This window comes from Manis javanica, chromosome 4, assembly GCF_040802235.1.
Source record: "Manis javanica isolate MJ-LG chromosome 4, MJ_LKY, whole genome shotgun sequence".
Classification (NCBI taxonomy): domain Eukaryota; kingdom Metazoa; phylum Chordata; class Mammalia; order Pholidota; family Manidae; genus Manis; species Manis javanica.
This window is the reverse complement of record NC_133159.1, coordinates 42,864,760-42,882,454: the sequence shown is the minus strand read 5'-3', so window position 1 is coordinate 42,882,454 and position 17,695 is coordinate 42,864,760. Positions and strand designations below refer to the sequence as shown.

The following is a 17,695-nucleotide window of genomic DNA, read 5'->3' as shown; positions in this document are numbered from 1 at the left end:
AAACACCAGTGAGCTTGCTTCCCCTCTCTCCCTGCCATTTGAGGACACACTGAGAAGGTGGCCTTCTGTACACTGGGGGTAGAGCTCTCCCCAGAAACTGGCCCTGCTGCACCCTAGTCTCGGACTTCAGCCTCCAGGACTATGAGAAATGTATGTGTGTTGTTTAAGCCATGCAGTGTGTGGCATTTTGTTGTGGCACCCTAGCTAACACACTGGGGTTCTCACTCTGAGCTTTCCTCTTAGACAGTGACCAGATCACAATTTGGGATTACATTAAGCAAAGAGACACAACCAAGTAGCCATGTTGGGTCCTGCCTTTGACAGGTTAGTGTGAGGGTGGGTGTCACTCTACCCTATTTTCGTGGTAGGGATGATTGGTAGGACTGAAAGGACGTGTGGCAGTCTGTTTGGGAACCAAATCCAAGCTAAAAATATGAAATTGTCCAATCGTTTGGAGAACAGCGCAGTACTAAACAACCTAATGCCAGCAAATGATTTGAAATTGAGAAGCAAAATTGTGGAGCCCAGCTGGGTGGAGGGCAGGGAGAGGCAGCAACGTAGTTTATTGTGAATTGCATTTCTCTTTATTGTAGTTTTATTTTTAATTGCAAAGTGGTTGAGCAGTTATTACTGAAATTTATTTTTGTAATAAAAGCCCTTTGTTAAATCACTGTTTTATTAATGGTGACTGAACTGAGTTTTGTTGTAATAAATGAGATGCTGAAGTGGTTTTAAAATAAGAAAAACTCTGCAGCGCACTCCAAATCTCCTGCAACTGTTAGGCAGAACAAACAGTGACCTGATTTTATTGTCTGAGAACTCACGAGGTTCATATTTTAGGCATCCTGAGGGCTTGGCTGGCTTTAGGAGCCTGGTCTCTGGATTCAGTTTGTTGCCAAATAGCTGTGTGACCTGGGGCAAGTCTGTTCCCCTCTCTGGACCTTAGTTTCCTCATCTGTTCGAAGCAAAGCAAAACAAAAACAAATCACAAGGAGATTGAATCTCTCTTCTCTGGCATTCTCTTCAGGAACATGAGTCCACTCAATAGCAGGCAGCTCTGAAAGATGAATTCCCAGACCTGGCAGGAAATGATGGGTGAGGGCCAGAGCTGAAATGAAAACCATTTACCCAGGTGTGGACGCCCCAGTTTGTCCCCATTACATCCTTCATAGTGCACCAGTTCCAGCCTTCACATTGTGTGTGTGGTGGCCAGGGCATATATCCAAAGCCGTGTATGGGAAGCTCCAGATAATGGGGGGAGGGGGGGCACAGGCTGGGCACTACAGGAGAGCCTGGCACAGAAGTGGCCTGGGGAACAGGTGGTTCAGAGGTGTCCCCTGGACTGGTAACTCAGGTGCGAGGTGAGGACCCTGTGCTCCTGGAAGGGCAGGGCAAGTGCCAGGTGGCACCCAGAGTACAGCGCATTGCCTGAGCCAACTTCTGGCACCACTGAAGGTACCCCAGGATGCAGGAAAAGCTCCAGCTGTCCTCCTGCCCAGTGGGGCTGGTAAATGTCGGAGTTTGGAAGGTTGTTTCATTTCCTACTTGCCACAGACTGGGTAGCTTCAAAAGCAGAAATTTATTCTCACAATTCTGGAGGCTAGAAGGTGTCGGCAGGGTGGGTTGCTGTGGCCTCTTGCAGATGGCTGCCTTCTCCTCTCTTCACGTGACTCTTCCTGTCTGTGTCCAAATACCCTCCTTTTATGACATGGATTAGGGTTCACCTTAATGACTTCATTTAATTTAATTAATCATTTTTTAAAGAACTTATCTCCAAATGCAGCCATATTCTGAGGTACTAGGGATTAGGACCTAGACATGTGAATTTTAGGGGGATACAGTTCAGCCCATAATGGGGGCACTGAGGATGCTTTATTTTGATATGGATCCTATGTTACTTTTCTAGGGCTGCCGTAACCAACTACCACAGGGGTAGTTTAAAACAACCAGAATCGATTCTCTCACAGTTCTGGAAGGCTGAAGTCCCAAATCAAGGTGTTGACAGGGCCGTATTGTCTCTCTGAGGGCTGAGGAGAGGCTCCATCACTCCAGTCTGTGTGGGTCTGTGTCTAAACTTCCCTCTTCATAGAAGGCCTACCCTAATCTAGTGTGACCATGCTTAACTTGATTATACTACAAAGACCCTATTTCCAAATTTGGTCACATTTACAGGCACTGGGGAATTAGGACCTGGACTCATCTTTCTGGGGGACAAAATTCAACCCACAACAGAGCCCTTCTCCTTATGCCACTGTCTCCTGCCCTCAGAACTACTCAGATGTCATTACTTTGTCTAAAGACCCAGAAAGGGTGCTGTCTTCCCTTGTTCAATGCTTTTTAAAATGTCTAACGTCTTCCTCTTTTCTTGGTTCCTTTTCTCTCTCTCTCTGACTCCTCTTTTTTTCCCCTTCCCCTCTCTTGTCCTCTACCATTTTTAGGCTCTCTGCTCTGCCTGTCTCTCCCCTCTCTCCCAGCTCTCCTCATCCCAGCCCCTCTTTGCTTAGGTATCTGCCCAGAGACACCATTTTTTTCTCAGATGTGATGACCAGCAAGAGTGTTTCTCAGTTGTTACAAAAATCCTGAGTCTCTGCTTTGTCCCAGCGGCCATATGATGGCTTTCTTTCCCAGCTTGTCATGGATTGGGTTTGCTTTTTTCAAGCATTTTATACTAATTATTTGACTTTTAACCCTCCTGAATTCTCTCTGGAATTAATAAAGTTTTTTTTAAAAGACTGCTTGTTTCCTTCTTCTAAAGAAACTGTGACAGGTCAGTTAATTCAGCATGAGTCCACTGTGCCCAGTGGAGGAAACGATCATTTGTCCCTGACTAATAACGGCCCGCAGTGGGCCACATGTGGGGTTTGCACACAGATACAGGATTATGCAATCACATGGTTTCCTAAATTTTCATTGCTAGTGCCCTGAAGCTTCTGCCAGGTCTCTTCTAGGCTGTTCCTAGCTATCTAGTTGGTCTGTTTGGGGTCCAAATTTTGATTCATCTTCCTTACTAAGGAACACAGATGCGTAAATCCTAAGTGAACTATTAGCATACCAAATCTAGCAGAGTGTTAAAAGAATGATAGACCATGACCAAGTAGGGCTTATCACAGGAATTCAAGAAGATTCTAAGAAATGAACCATTGATAGATACCATACCAAGGATGAATCTCAAAATCATTATTCTGAGTGAAAGGAGCCAGACAAAACAAGAGTACATGTAAAACTCTAAAAAGTACAAACTAATCCATAGTGACAGAGAGTAGACCGACTGGTGGCTGTCTGGGGGTGGGGGGTACAGGGGAGGTGCCAGGAGGAAGCAGTTTAAAAGGGGCACAAGGAAACTTGGGGGGATATGTTCTCTGTTTTAACAGTGGAGATGGTTTCACAGAGGGTATTCGTATGCCAGAATATCAAGGTGCACCCAAAAAAGATCAAAGAAGATTCCAAGTTTAAGAAATCTATTAATGTTGAGTGTACAAGATTTGGTACAAAGGAGTCAAGGAATAAAATGGAAAGACAAGTGGCAGATGGGGAAATACAGAGATTCCCACACAGATTTATTCAACAACAGTAGATTCTGGAGCCCAGAGTTCTCCCAAGCTCTCACCCTGTCTCTGACTCACTTATAACTGGGCAGCTTGTGTTTGGGCTTTGAGCCTGTTTTCTGCAAAATGAGGAGAATAACTGTGAAATGAAGATAGTAGCACCTTCTACTTGGCTGCTGGGAGGGTGAGAGGAGTAAGTGTGAGCTGCCCATGACAAAGTGGAGGCTCCATAGGTTGGCAACAGTGAGAAAAGGATTAGTCCTCACACCTTCTCCAAGAACCCTCTCTGTCCCAGGTATTAGCTCACAGCCGGGATCCTGAGAGGAAGTGTGTACGTTCAGGAAAAAGCAAGCATCCACTGGGCACAGAGACTAGCCCATCTCCGTCCTCAGCATGTGGATTTTTTGGGGGGCTCTCTTATTCATGAGTCCATCCCAAGATCCACCCTCACCAGCTTCCCAAACAATGTTGGAATCCCCTGGGGGAGAGAAGCCTCTTCTCACAAGCAAACATTTTAACTGTGAAAAAGTGTTTTGAACATGCATTTGAAAGCAGGGAGTAACAATAAACACAGTATAATAAAATATATATTTAAAGGAAATTCAGATATGCATTTAAAAAGAAAGGAAGTTAGAGTTTTGATCCAGAACAAAGGCGAGCATGACACTGAGGGAGTAAAACAAGAAGGATGTGTTTTGTTAGTTGAGTTCTTAACTTTTAGAATACATACCAAAGTCCTTTTGATTTGAAAGCCCTGATTCCATCATCAATGCCTGCCATTCCCAGGGGAGGCAGACATGGATGATATGGTGTGAGGAGGCACTGTCAGGTGCTGAACCTGGGGGTCCAAAGAGGCCAAGTTGTATGATAGTGGTGGAAGCCCTCCAGCTCGCTCAGTAGGCCAGGTGTAGATAGTTGCATGATGGGCAGGCCCCATCTTGGATCTGGTCAGGTTGCAGAAAGACAAGCCCATTACCACCACCATCACCTACAGTCATCAACACCATCACCACCACCACCATCATCACCACCACCACCACCATCACCTACAGTCATCACACCATCACCACCACCACCACCATCACCATCATCAAAGCAGCAAGCCTATGCTGAGTGCTGACCTTGTGCTAGGCAATGTTTGAAACACTTTCACCCTTTCATGGTTGCCTTGTGTAACTCAACAATAGCCCCATGAGCATTAGTACTATTATCCTTATTTTAAAAATGAGAAAACTGAGTCATTGAGAGGTTATATAGTTCATTCCAAGTCATGCACTCAGGGTTGGGGAGGGTGAAAGAGAGAAAGAGATATAGGCAAAAAGGATCAAGGTGTGGGGGGAGTTCTTGTTAATGGACTATTAATCAAAAATTTTGATTTTAAAGGGTATTGGCTTCCTAATCCCTAGGCCTGGGGACACTTAGCCAGTGTGTGTGTGTGATGCACAGCATGACCACTTTACTGAGGGTCAGAAAGGAAGAGTAAGGTCAAGCCCATGACTCCCTAATAAAGCATGGGACAAATGCCCCATTTTTCTGCTCATAGAACATTGGGGTGACCTCACACTTTACAGATGAGGAACCTGAGCCCAGAGGATCTAAACAGCTTGGCAAGGGCCCCACAGCAAGTACAAGCAGGGATTCAAACTCAGTTCTTCAGGATGCTAGCTTTGCCCACAATTCCCTGAGAACTGTGAGAATCCCCTCTCACCCAAGAACTGAGGCCCTGAGAGGCTAAGGCTCTAGATGAGGTCACAGTTGGCCAGAGTGTGTCTCTCTCCCTCCCACCCTGGCCCTTGGCCTCCTCCACACGGACCCGCTGCTCTCAGCACCCACGATGCCTGGCTTTTACCATGGCCATCCACACTGGGCGAAGAAGTAGGCTCTTGCAGCCACCTGCCATTTGGACAAGCAGGGGTCCTCACACATCGGCTAGCCCAGCTCATGCCCCACTTTCTCTGCCAGGCTCAGGAGAGGCAGGCAGAATCCAGGAGAGTGGATGAAGATTTAAATAACCTTTAATACCTGTGCATTGAAAAAAAGAACATCCACACAGAGAAAATTAAACGAATGCACTGCTCAAAAGACTTTGGTGGAGGAAAGCTCTTGATCAGATCTGGGAATGCAGCCAGGAAAAGATCATTTCTACAGTCCCGCTGGGAACGTAGACAATGACCCAGTTAGGGAAACCTTCGGGAGGGGTGTGTCTTGACTGTCTTTTTTGGAAGGGGCCCCCGTCCCCCTTTTCTCCCAGAACCACATTATCTGCACAGCTCTTCAGGACCTTTGATGGTTCTCTCTTAAGGACAGGGAGATGGTGCCCCAACTGGGGCCTGGGTCAAACGAACCATGGTAGAGCCTCCCTGTGGCACTGTTCAGCGACAGAAAGGAGAGGCCTGCTGACACATGCAATACTGATGCATCTCAAAAACAATATACTGAGTAGAAGCAGACAGTTTCAGAAGGACCCATAGCATATGATTCCATTTCTGTGGTATTCTTAAAAAGGCAAAACTACAGTGAGAGCTTGAGGGAAAAAGGCAAAGCTACAGTGAGAGCCATGTGGCCAGGGCCGTGGTGGGTGAGGGGAGCATCAGCAGCAAAGGGTTCCCAGGGAACTTTGGGGGATGAGGGAAATGCCCTATGGTTTGTGGGTGGTAGTCAAACTTTGTCAAAACTTGTCAAACTGTGTTAAATAGGTTAATTTTACTGTATGTGAATTATACCTTAATACAGCTGATTGAAGTTCACTGAAAAAGGAAGGGAGGGACGGAGGGAGGGAGGCAGATGGAGGAAGGCAGGAAGAAAGGTGGGCAGCAGCCACTGGCTACTGCTGGGTCCCCATCCCTGCTTTCATGGTGGTCTGGGAGGGACCTTCGGCATCCTTCTGGGGAGGAGGAGTCCTGCGGGAAGCCTTTGCCAGCCCAGTGCCCACTTGTGTGTGAATGAGTGAGCAAACCAGAGACAGCTCCATGAGGACTCTGACCACAGCTTGCACGGAACAGTGGATAGTGGGTCCCTGGCATCTGCTGAGCTGGGTGCCTGGCAGAGGCTGCCCTGCCTGGGCTTCCAAGGACTGCCTGCTTCCTTCACCCACAACCCCCACTGAGCCTCTCCTGGGTGCCAGACCCTGCACAGGTGCTGGGGACAGGACCCTTCCTTGGAGGCACTCATGCTGGTGAGGCCAAGCCAGCTGCAGACAATTTTGTCCAGTGAGACACAGGGAATCCCCTGGCTTTGTAACCCCGAGGAGGGGCTGACCCTGATAGGAGGTCAGGGAGCCACCTGGCAGAGGTGACATTCAGGCTAAGCTGGGACAGGAGAGAGAAAGAGTTAGCTGGTGAGAAGCCAGGGAACATCATGAAGCAGGGCAGGCAGGACGCAGACTGGAACTGGCGGCGGGGGGGGTGGGGGGGGTGGGGCGGGGGTTCTTTCAGGGGAGGACGGCTGAGGCAGCTGGCAAGGGCCCTCTTGGACTTTGGACTCTGCTGAGGGGATGGCGAGGCCCTAGAAAGGCATTAGATTTTCACGGGCAGGGAATTTACGTGAGCCACAGCCAACATATTTAAGATGTGTGTGGCTCTTACTGGTATGTGAGCACTGTCTCAAGTGACATACGCAAAAGCACTTTGTGACTTTTGTACAATGATGGTGACACCCAAGATAGCCTGTGAAGCCAGTGAGTGTGTGAACCCTATCTCCTGGGTGGGCACATAATGAAGAGGTTTTCCCAGAGTTCCAATCATGCTGCGGTGTGCGCAGGCTGAAGCCTGGCACCCTGTTGGCTTCCTCTTCACCCTCTCTGGTAAAGAGGGAAAGGAGAAAATGTCACTCACATATTTCTGTGTTCAGCAGTTGCGTGCCATCAGAGACTGCAGAGCCTGAACCTTCTTCCCTTGGGTGCCACCTGCGCATGTCCAGGAGGAACCTCTGTCCATGCAGCAGAGGCCTGAGCTCCGCTGGACGCCATTTGTGGCTAAGGCCAGCAGGGGGCACCCCAGCACTGACGACTTCTTTGAACTCCACCAAAATGATCACCCAGGAATTGTGTCCTTCAAACTATTCGGAATGAATGTCCCTGCTCTTCTTCTTCTTCTCCAAACTCAGATGGTCAGCTGTCCTCAGAGAAGGACTTCACACAAGCCCTTCTACGCCTGACACGACCAGGCCCTTTGGAGGGAGAGGTCCTTGAAGAGCCCTTACCAGGAGAAGCTTTTTCCAAGATAACGGGTCCCATTTATCAAGGAAGGGGGATGGATATCATAGGATGAGGCCTCGGGGGATGCAGATTGGAAGAGTTTCCCAAGGGCTCCTACTAGGACTCAGTAAAGCCATTTCTTGGAGCCCACTTAACCTCTTCCCTCATTAGGCCCCTCTCTCTCAGGGGTCTGCACAGCAGGAGGGGTGTCGAATCTTGGGACACTACTCCCAGAACACCCGCACCAGGCAGGCTTGTCTCTGACCCAAGGCCAAGGGTTTGGTCAGGTTCATCCTGCAGTCAGTTCCAAAGTTAGCCCAGAACTGCCCTGGGGTAGCAGAGTACTGCAGGGCCGGAGGGAGGTCTTTGTTATTTCAGGGCAAGAGCAGGCAGCTGTGCTGAGGAGCATGCAGTGTGCTGTGCAGATAAGCCTCAAACAAGTAGAATTCAGTGCTCTAATTAAGTGCTACATGCAACAAAGTTAATCCCACACCTACTTATAGACACGTGCAATGGCAATTGGGCAGCATGGTAATTGGGCAGCATTAGAAACTGTGTTGTGTAAATGACTATAATTAATACTGCTTTTGCTCAGCAAACCTTTTTACAGCTTCCTGCCTCTGCTAGTGCTTTCCTAAGGCAGGGTTGATGGTTTCTCATGACCAGTTTTGCATCCATCCAAGTCCTCCTGACTGAGTGATTTTCTCGGCAGTGTCTTCCTTCCCCCATTTGCAGTTCATGTGGTTTAGATGGTGCTGACCCCACGCCCAGCCTCAGGAGTGAGCATGTTACCCCAACATGCCCAATCAGAACACTGCACCCATCTGTACTCCAGTGACTAGTTTAGGAGTGGGCATGTAGTCCTGTCACAGTCAGTGAAACTCATCTCTTGGATGCTAGTTAGATCTATAGGGAAGAAAGGAATCTCTCTTTCTGCTAGCTTTGATGTGGGAAAAGAGAAACTAATCCAAGTTATGCTGACTGGGTGGTGGAGGAGGGGGTGGAAAGCAGACAGACCAGGAACAGAGAGACCAGGTCCCATTGACATTGTTTGGTCTCCTGGATCCAGCCATGCCTAAAGCCATACTGAACTTTATAGTTATGTAAGCCAATAAATTCAATTTCTTGTGCTTAAGCCAACATGAACTAGGTGTACGTTGCTTGCAACTAAAAATCTGTCTGCCTTAGGGAAGTTTAAGACCAAAGGAAGATAGGTGGAGAATGAGAGGGAACCAGTCAGATTATGGGGCCTGAACTTGGACAGGTACTAACTAGGGAGAGCAAGAAGTGGACAGAACCAAGAAGAACTTAGCATGCCTCGCCAGTGGGACTGCCTGAATGACTACATTTGTTGTGATAGGGAGAGAGCAAAGTGAGAATGAGCCAGGGGCCAGGGTCAAGTTATTGTTAAAATCTAAAACAAGTGGAGACCAGCCTTGAAAATTCCCTGAGCGGACAAAACCAGTTTAGTCATACAAGCAAAGATTAATTTAGTTTATTTTGTAAGGCTAATTTGATCAGGATTATGTCTTATTTATGCCTCTGGAAATCATAAGCAATATTTGAGCTATTTCCCAAGAATGATATGAGGTAACCACTGATCAAATCCCTAAAATTTAAGAGAATGCTAATGTTATCACCAATCACTGTGAAGAATAGAGTCTCTGCTTTCTCACTATTGTGTATAAGTTGCTTTATAACAATATACCCCTAAGCCTCATTCCATGTTTTGGTTTGAGTTCTCCCAGTTTACAAACTGTCTGTTTTGGTGGGTACATAATACATTTTTTCTAATTACAACTTCAGTGATTCATTGGTTTTACTTTGGCTATTTCTGAGCCTTCGACTACACTCGCCAGGGCAGAGAGAATGAGGAGGAGCAAGCATGTAGGAAGGCACCAGCTTCTACTTTGCAAATGGGCAGTTTGAGAGCCCATGGGCATGCAGGCACTTGTCCAGTGGGCTGCTGGCTCTGTGGGTCTGAGCAGGCTCCCTGGTGGTCAGCAGAGGAGAGCATCTGGGGGAAGCATTTGGAAGCCTTGAGAGTGGAGACATTGCCAGGGAGATGGGAAAGGAAGACAGTAGACCTGGGGTTGGGCGCCTATGTTAAGGGAGGAAAGGGGTTTGGAGACGACAACCAGGGACCCCGACAGTGTCCCCTCATTAACCTGGCTGCCACCAGGGCAGGGACAACATCTGATTTATCCGCCAGTGTATCCTCAGCAACGACTCATGCCTGGTGCTTGAAGGGGGCCCAGGAACTGCTGGATGAATGAATGAGTGAAAAAGGAAAGAACAGTAGGGCTAGTGGACTGCAGATAGAAATTTGATCCAACTTCTTACAATAACAAAAACAAGTTGAGACATTAGGACATCAGGCTGGCTAGTTCCTTGGGATGGGCACTCTTGTCTAGCACCTCTGAGAGGGCCTGTCTCCTCTAATTTCTGGGCCAGCGTCCTCCCCCACTCCCCTGTCTCCCTTATGCTATCTCGAGTCACTGCCAGGAAGGAGCTGGCAGGGAAACAGCTCACTCGCTTTTGTTTTCCTTTTCAAGAGTTTGGTCTTCCCTTAATGTAGGTGCCCCTTGGCACCTGGTCCCTGTTCTTCTGTCCTCCTCTCCCCTCTCCCTGGAAACGTCTCCAGACACTCCCTTCTGCTGACCACCATGCTGCCAGCTCAGGCCAGAGCCCTGTGACCCTCATCCATTCATGGTCAGCAGCCCACTGGACAAGTGCCCGGATGCCCATGGGCACCCAAACTGTACGTTTGCAAAGTGGAAGCTGGTATCTTCCCAGATGCCCTCTCCTCCTCATACTCTGCCTTGGTGAACAGTGTGACCCTGGCCCCCGGCTCTTCCTCAGTCCAGTATCTTTGTCCCCACCCTTTGGCCCCCCACCTACACCCTCACCCAAATCCACTCACTCGCCCAGTCCCTTTGATGCTGTTGCTAAATTCTTCCCGATCTACCTACTTTGCTCTTCCTCAGTCCCTGTCTGCCATCAGGTCCGTGAATCCAGCTGGTTCACACTTACTCTCCACTTTTCCTCCTTTGACCCCCAAGCTCCCCTGATGACACTGCAGGTGGGAACCAGGAACCAGCTTTGCCCCACACCCACACCCATCCTTGGACTGCAGGGTCTGCCACTGTCATTCACCGAAGTTCCCTTTATTTTCCTCTCCTTCCTCATTCCTGCCTGGCTCCAGACACCCAAATGGGGTGAAGTAAGTGCCTGACCATGCAGGTTGGTGTTTGGGGTGCCAGGATGGAAGCTGTAGGTGGAGAAGAGCAGCATCAATCTCTTTCATACCTCTGGGCGCTGGTGAGCCAAACTGCACTGCTTGGGAGCCAGCATAACAGAACTCAAACTGGAGTCATCCTAGTGGGTGTATTATCTTTCTGTGGTCTTCATTTGCATGTTCCCAATGACTGACAGTTTCAAGCACCTTTGAACACACTCACTTGCCCTTCCTATGTCTTCTTCAGGAAAGTGTCTGTTCAAATCTTTTGCTCAGTTTTAAAAATTGAGTTTTACCATCTTACTGAGTTGTAAGAGTTCTTTATATATTCTAGATCCAAGCCCATTGTTGAATAGATGTTGTTTTTGTTTACTGCTTTATTGAAATATAATCCACATACCATAAATTCCACCCTTTTCAAATGTACAATTCAGTGGCTTTTAGTATACTCACAAAGTTGTGTATTGACCATTAGTATGTCGGATATATGTTTGCAGATATTTTCTACCAATGTGTGGCTTGCTTTTCCATTTTCTTAACAAACTCTTGAAGAACAAACCTTTACAATTTTGATAAAGCTCAATTTTTTAATTTTTTCTTTTGCGATTTGTAGTTTCTGTGTTTAAGAAATCTTTGCAAAACCCAAGGTCATGAGGATTTTCTCCTATGTTTTCTTCTAGAAGTTTTACAGTTTCAGCTCTTATATTTAGGTCTATGATCCTTTTCAGCTTTATTTTGTATAGTGTAAGATAAGAGCTAAAGTTCTTTTTTCTCTCTCTCTCTCACATGTTGGTCTTATGGATAAGCACCATTTGTAGAAAAGAACATCCATTTACCTTTTTCACTTTGTCAAAAATCAGTTGACCATAAATACATGGGTCTTTTTCTGGACTTTCTATTCTCTTTCATTGATTGAACTGTTTTTATACCTATACCACACTATCTTAAATTACTTAGGTACTTAAAGATTGTGTCAAATTTTTTTCTTTTATTAAGATGATCATGTATTTTTCTTCTTTAGTCTGTTAATATATTAAACTAACCTTACATTCTTAGGATAAACTATACTTAGTGGTGATGTGTTACCCTTTTTTTATCTATTACTGGATACCATTTGGGGAAATTTTGTTCAGAAATTTGCATCCCTGTCCAGTAGGAAACACGAACAATTCCGTCTTGTGTGAGGGACATGGTGTCCGCTGCTCCTCTTGGTTGTTCTCTCCCCATCCTCAAGAAGTCTCCCCACCACACACCCTGCTGAGTTCTCAGCTGGAGGCAGGAGCAAAGCAAACCTCCAGAACCTTCTCTCTGGGAAGCTCCTCTTCTCTGGTACTCTGCCTGCCAACTCTAGTTGTCTAGGTTGCCTGGGCTTTCACTCCACCTCCTCCGTTTGGGGGGACCAGGCTCTACCTGGGCTCACCTCCCTGCACTGCTGCCTGAAGATGCTCTCCAGGCAGGAAACTGAGGCAATCAGAGGTGCCCTTCAGGGTGTCTCCTCTCTCAGGGGTCACTGTCCTGCATTGCCTGCTGTTCAATGTCTGAAATCTATTGTTTCATGGATTTTCTCTAGTGTTTCAGGTGGGAGGATAAATCTGGTTCCTGCTATTCCATCTTGGATGGAAGCACAGTTCCAGTCTTTTATTTTTTATCAGTTTTAAGGTAGTTAGGATCATCTATTGATCTCACTCAACGTTTTAATGTAAGCATTTTCATGGGCTACAGAGGTCACTGTGAAGGACACAGAATACTCTGTCAAGGTTTCCCTGCCCCTGCCCCCAAGTCTGGACAGTCTGCAGCTCCCCCAAGTGAAAGGAGGGCGGGCCCTTCCCAGTCAGGCGCTCTGCCTTCCCTCAGGCTCTGCCTTCATTCAGACGCACATCCCCTAGTGCCGCGAACTTCAGTGAGGTGCGGATTAAGGACTGCAGAGGAAGCATTTTTCAATGTAAACCTATTTTTTCCCCTGAATGGAGCAGGTGTCTGGAAGTCACAGTTATAGGAATGAAAGGATCACTTTATTCATAATGTCCCTGTAATTAAACTCATCCTCGTTCTGAATGAGGCCCTGTGCCCAAAATAATAACTACAGCCCCCACTCGGGGAACGCTCACTGAACACGAGGCACCGTCCTCCGCACAGAGCCGAGCTATGGTTTGCTCCAGATACTGGTGAGCCCCAGGAAGTCCTCTCCTGAGGCTCAGAGCAGGCCACGGTCTGTCGGTAGCTGAACTCCTGCTTGTATTGCACTTTCTTCCCTCTGGTGCTGGTGGAGGCCCGAGGGAGAAAATAAAGGGAACATGTTCTGAAGGAGCTGACAAGGTAAACTCAGCAACAACGTGCTGAATATTTCCATTTTAAAGACTTAGTGCCATACGACACATTCCAGGAAATCACTGCTAGAGACAGACTGGGCAACTACAGCTCAGGGAGGTGAATTAACTCACTCAAGATCACACAGCAAGTGGGTGATGTTACTGGGATTCTAACTTGGACACTGCAATTCCAAAACCATTTCTTTTAACCATTATAACGTATTTAGCTAATAGAAGCCCCACCCTCCCATCCCTCCCTACCTTTCCCTCCCCAAGAAGCTCAGGGGAGCTTGGGTGGCTGGGATAGCCTGAGAAATACTGAGCTCAGGGAAAACTGCAGTCCTGGGAACTGACTGTGGGCAGCCAGAGCATACCTAAAGCCAAGAGCCACACCGAGGCCATACTTCCTGTGGAGGGAGCCCACCATCCTTCAGTCCAGTGCAGGCCTCTTCTGCTCCCATGCCTGCACCTTGCCCCCAAGTGTCAGAGCCCTTCTCCTGCCCTGAGCTCTGAAACAACCAGAAAATTATTTAGTGAAGTCCACTGTTGTCTTACCAACCAACACTCCCAGTATGGTGCATTACAGTATTCTTGTTTGGAATTCCTTGAGTGTTGTAATAACTTGACTGATGAAGAAATCAAGGCTTGGGGATGGGGGAGGATCTGTCCAAAGAAAGTGAAGGAGACAGGATTTGAACTGAGGTCTGCTAAGGAACCTGCCCTACCATGCTGAAATATGAGCCACTGGTGGTGAAATTCCTCATTTATCAAGAGCCTTCATGTCCCTTATCTCATGTATGAATCCACAAGCACTTCCTGAGCGAGTGGAAAGCAGAAGGCGCTCTGTCCCTCCTGGGGGCATGTGGGGGATCAGACAGATAACAGGTAATACACTTAATCCCAGGCAGCCCTGACCACACAAACTGGTTCTGAAGCTTCCTCCAAACCATTCTGTGGATTAATTATGGCAAACACCAGTCAGGACCCTTGGGTAAGGACAACAAAAATGGACTTAAGCAATTTAAGCAGAAAAGGAGCCTGTTGAGAGCATATTGATCTGAGCCAATTTGGGGGTGGGGGACAGGTCACTGAGGACCCAGCCACAGACACGCCTTGGAACCAGTCTGCTTAGAGTGTTCCCACGACACAGCCCGGAGTCCCACGGATGGCGACACAGCCCGGAGTCCCACGGATGACGCCCCTCCATCAGCAGGCCCCTGCTGGTTCCACATCAGACAGCAGCAAAGAGCCAGCCTTCACTGAGCCCTTACCAAGTCCAGACAGGAGCCAAATGCTTTGCCTGTGTAACTCATTTTGTAGATGAGGAAACAGAAAAGTGAAGCGCCTAGCCCAGTGTTGACAGCCAGTAAATGGAAAAGCCAGGAGTCCACCCGGATGGCTACTTCCAGAGCCTGTAATCTTCATGCTTTCCTTTCTTGGACAGTCCTTTCTGCTTTCTGTCCCTCCTTCAGGATCCAAGGTCCTAGCATGGTTCTGAGCTAAACGCACGTCCCAACTTTCAGGGAGAGGGAGGAATACCATCTGTTCTGCCTCAGTTTCCAAAGTGGGAGGCATGGCCCTGTACCTAAATTCTCTTGAGAGACCCCTTGTGTGGAGGCATTTCAGATGCTGAGTAACCCTCAAATGTCCACAGCCTCTACAGGACTGAGACAATTCCTAATGAAGACTGGGCCATACTCAGCCTGCAAAACCTTAGGCCCCCAGGTGGGGCTCTACATGCACAGACTTTGGGCTCCTGAGCAAATAGGTTCCTGGGTTCCAGGGTGGGATGGGTAACTTACTGCCTGGGCTGCTGGTTCTTCACAGGGACAGCTGGGCAGGGGGGTCCCAGATGCCCAGGGGCCATTGCAATGGCCAGGAAGTCATGTTTCCCAGGACAGTGTCAGCACCCTTCCCCCCATTTTTCTGAGAGACAGGGGCTACCTCCACATCCCTGGAGTCTCACCTCAAGGAGAAAAGAGCTGCTATCTTTGTTTGGTATTTTTCAATGTCAGCAACAGAGAAGCAAAATCAGCCCAAAGGACTGTTTAATTGCAATATAAACAATCATGCTTTTTCAAGGGAAAAAAGGAGAGTTCTCCACCCCTTTGGTTTTCAGCGCAATACCGTATTTGCTGATTCGGTCTCATTCAAATCCAAATGAGCATATTCATCATCGCAAAAAGTGCCATTCAAGGCGAACGCTCTCCACAGGCCTGTAGTTCGCCTCAAATGTTCTGAAACCCAATTAAGCCTCATGCAGGCTGCTGAGCCCCAGCAGAGCGGGAGTAGAGATGCTGCAACAGCTCCCGGGAAAATGCCGTCTGGCTTCTCTGGTTCCCCTCAGGGCAGAAGGAAAGTCAGCAGGAGCCCTAGACTAAGTCAAAAGTCCCAGCCCACATGCCAGCTTGGACCCTGGGCATGTCCTCTCTGGGGCTTGGTTCCCCACCTGTAAACTCAGAAGTCAGGCTGGATCAGGGGTGGCAAGCATATGAAACTCACACCCCCATTCTTGCCTCCCTTTCCCATGCTGACATCTCTAATTATTCAAGGCTTTATGTACTAAGCCTAGATTGGGTCTCAGAATCCTTCTCAACACAGCACTTCAGGTAACTGGCACTTAGATGAAGGGTGTTGCCACCCCTGGGCTAGAAGAGTCTCTTGGGTCCCTCAGATCGTACACTTGAACTTTGAGAGGAGTAGTAACAGCCCACAGCCCCTTACTGTGTGCTGCCCATGGGCCAGATAGTGTTCTGCACACTCAGCCTACACAAATACTTACTTAACCCACTCAACAACCTCATGGGTATTACTAATGGCCCTATATTATAGAGAAGGCACAGACTGGGTGACTAACTTGCCCAAGGTTACACAGCTGGTAAGTAGAGGAGTTGGGATTGTAACTCAAGCCATCAGGTTCCAGTCTCTGAGCTCTTAACCCCTCACTGGACTGTAGGTCAGTCAACAGAGAACCAGCCTCTGGATAGAGACAGGCCACACCTGAGTCACCTGTATGTCCCTAGTGTTCTGCACTCAATAAATGTTTGTTGAGTAGGAAATGAATGAATGAATGAATGAATGAAGTGAAAACTAGGAAAACACTGAGAACAGTGTGATAATAATAATAATAATAATAATAATGACTGCTATTTATTAAGCACTTACTGTGTGCCAGATGTGACACACACACACACTTGGGAGGTGCTCAGTAAATATTTACCTGAAAAATGAGGATAGTAATTCCTGTCTCATCTAATCTCCTTACACCTCTTTGAGGTGAGAACCACATGGCCTCATTTTATCAGGGGAGAATGGACCAAGTTTCCTGTTAGTAATGAGCAGAGATGGGCTCTGTGCTAAGGTCTGACTCTAAACCCTGCCTTTTCTGGACTCTACTAAGTGCTATGGGGGGGACCCAGGGAGCGGGCAGCTGGAGAACTTGAAGGGAGCTGTGTCCTAGGAACCCCTCAAGCTGCCGACCCAGAGGTTAGGAGGCCAGCGTGGGGCAGCCTCGGTGTTCCTTCCATCCCTGCCCAGGGCTTGCTCTGCCTGGCCGCTCAGTGACAAGAGGGCTGGCTGAAGGCAGAAACACAGAATGTAGCACTGCCCCCGGTTTCCCCACAACTGCATTCCTGCCTCACTAAGAGCTAGCCATCAGGTAGGGAAACAGCCTGACCAGGCTCAGTCCTATTGAGGCTTTTCAATCCTATTGACTGTGACCGACAGAAAGAAATTTGTTTTATACACACACTCTAAAACAACAGTCCCACAAAACAATATATACCCTTTGTAATTGCAAAGTATTACAAAACTTTCTATTCTTTCCTAGCAAAAGAACATGCTAGTGGTGACACACTAAGTTAATTTCATGGCCTATTAGTGAGTCATGTCATTTGAAAAACATCACTCTAAGGTCATGCATTAATAATATCTAATATAAATTGAGTGCTCACTACCACTGTGCAGCTAGGAACTCGTGTGACTCCTACAACAGCCCTATGAGGTAGGTCATTATTATCTCTGTTTTTCAGGTGAGGGAACTGAGACCCAGAGAGCTTGAGTAACTCAGCAGTGCATCCTGCTGAGGATGAATGTGTCAACTACTGCTACAGAACAAGCAACTTCAAAATCTCAGTGGTGCAAAACAGTAAGCATTTATTTCTCACTCACAAGTTCGTGGGTTGGCTCGAGTGGCTCTGCTCCACACGTCTCATCCTCATCCTGGGCCAGCAGGCCAGCTGGGACACATTCTTTTCCAAGCAGTGGCGGAGGCATGCAAGCCCCACTGCAAGGCACATTTCGTGCCCCTGTTTGCATTACATCTGCCAACTTCCAGAGTCATGGGGATGCACTGTTGTGCTTTTGATTAAGGCTTTGGGCTCTTCAGAAGAAAAGAACAGAAACAGAC

The 17,695-nt window shown here is 47.8% G+C and overlaps 1 long non-coding RNA gene across 2 annotated transcripts in view; it reads left to right on the top strand.

Annotated features, from left to right (window-relative positions):
• The window catches only part of LOC140848893 (uncharacterized), a 48,660-nt gene extending 31,236 nt beyond the window's left edge, over nucleotides 1-17,424 (top strand). Inside the window, exon 4 of one of the 2 annotated variants that reach the window (XR_012130168.1) lies at nucleotides 17,319-17,424. This is a non-coding gene — a long non-coding RNA (uncharacterized lncRNA). Of the gene's footprint in view, nucleotides 1-1,906; nucleotides 2,640-17,318 lie in introns of those variants that run through there. The other variant, XR_012130167.1, reaches the window with a different exon arrangement.
• Nucleotides 17,425-17,695: the final 271 nt, after the last annotated feature.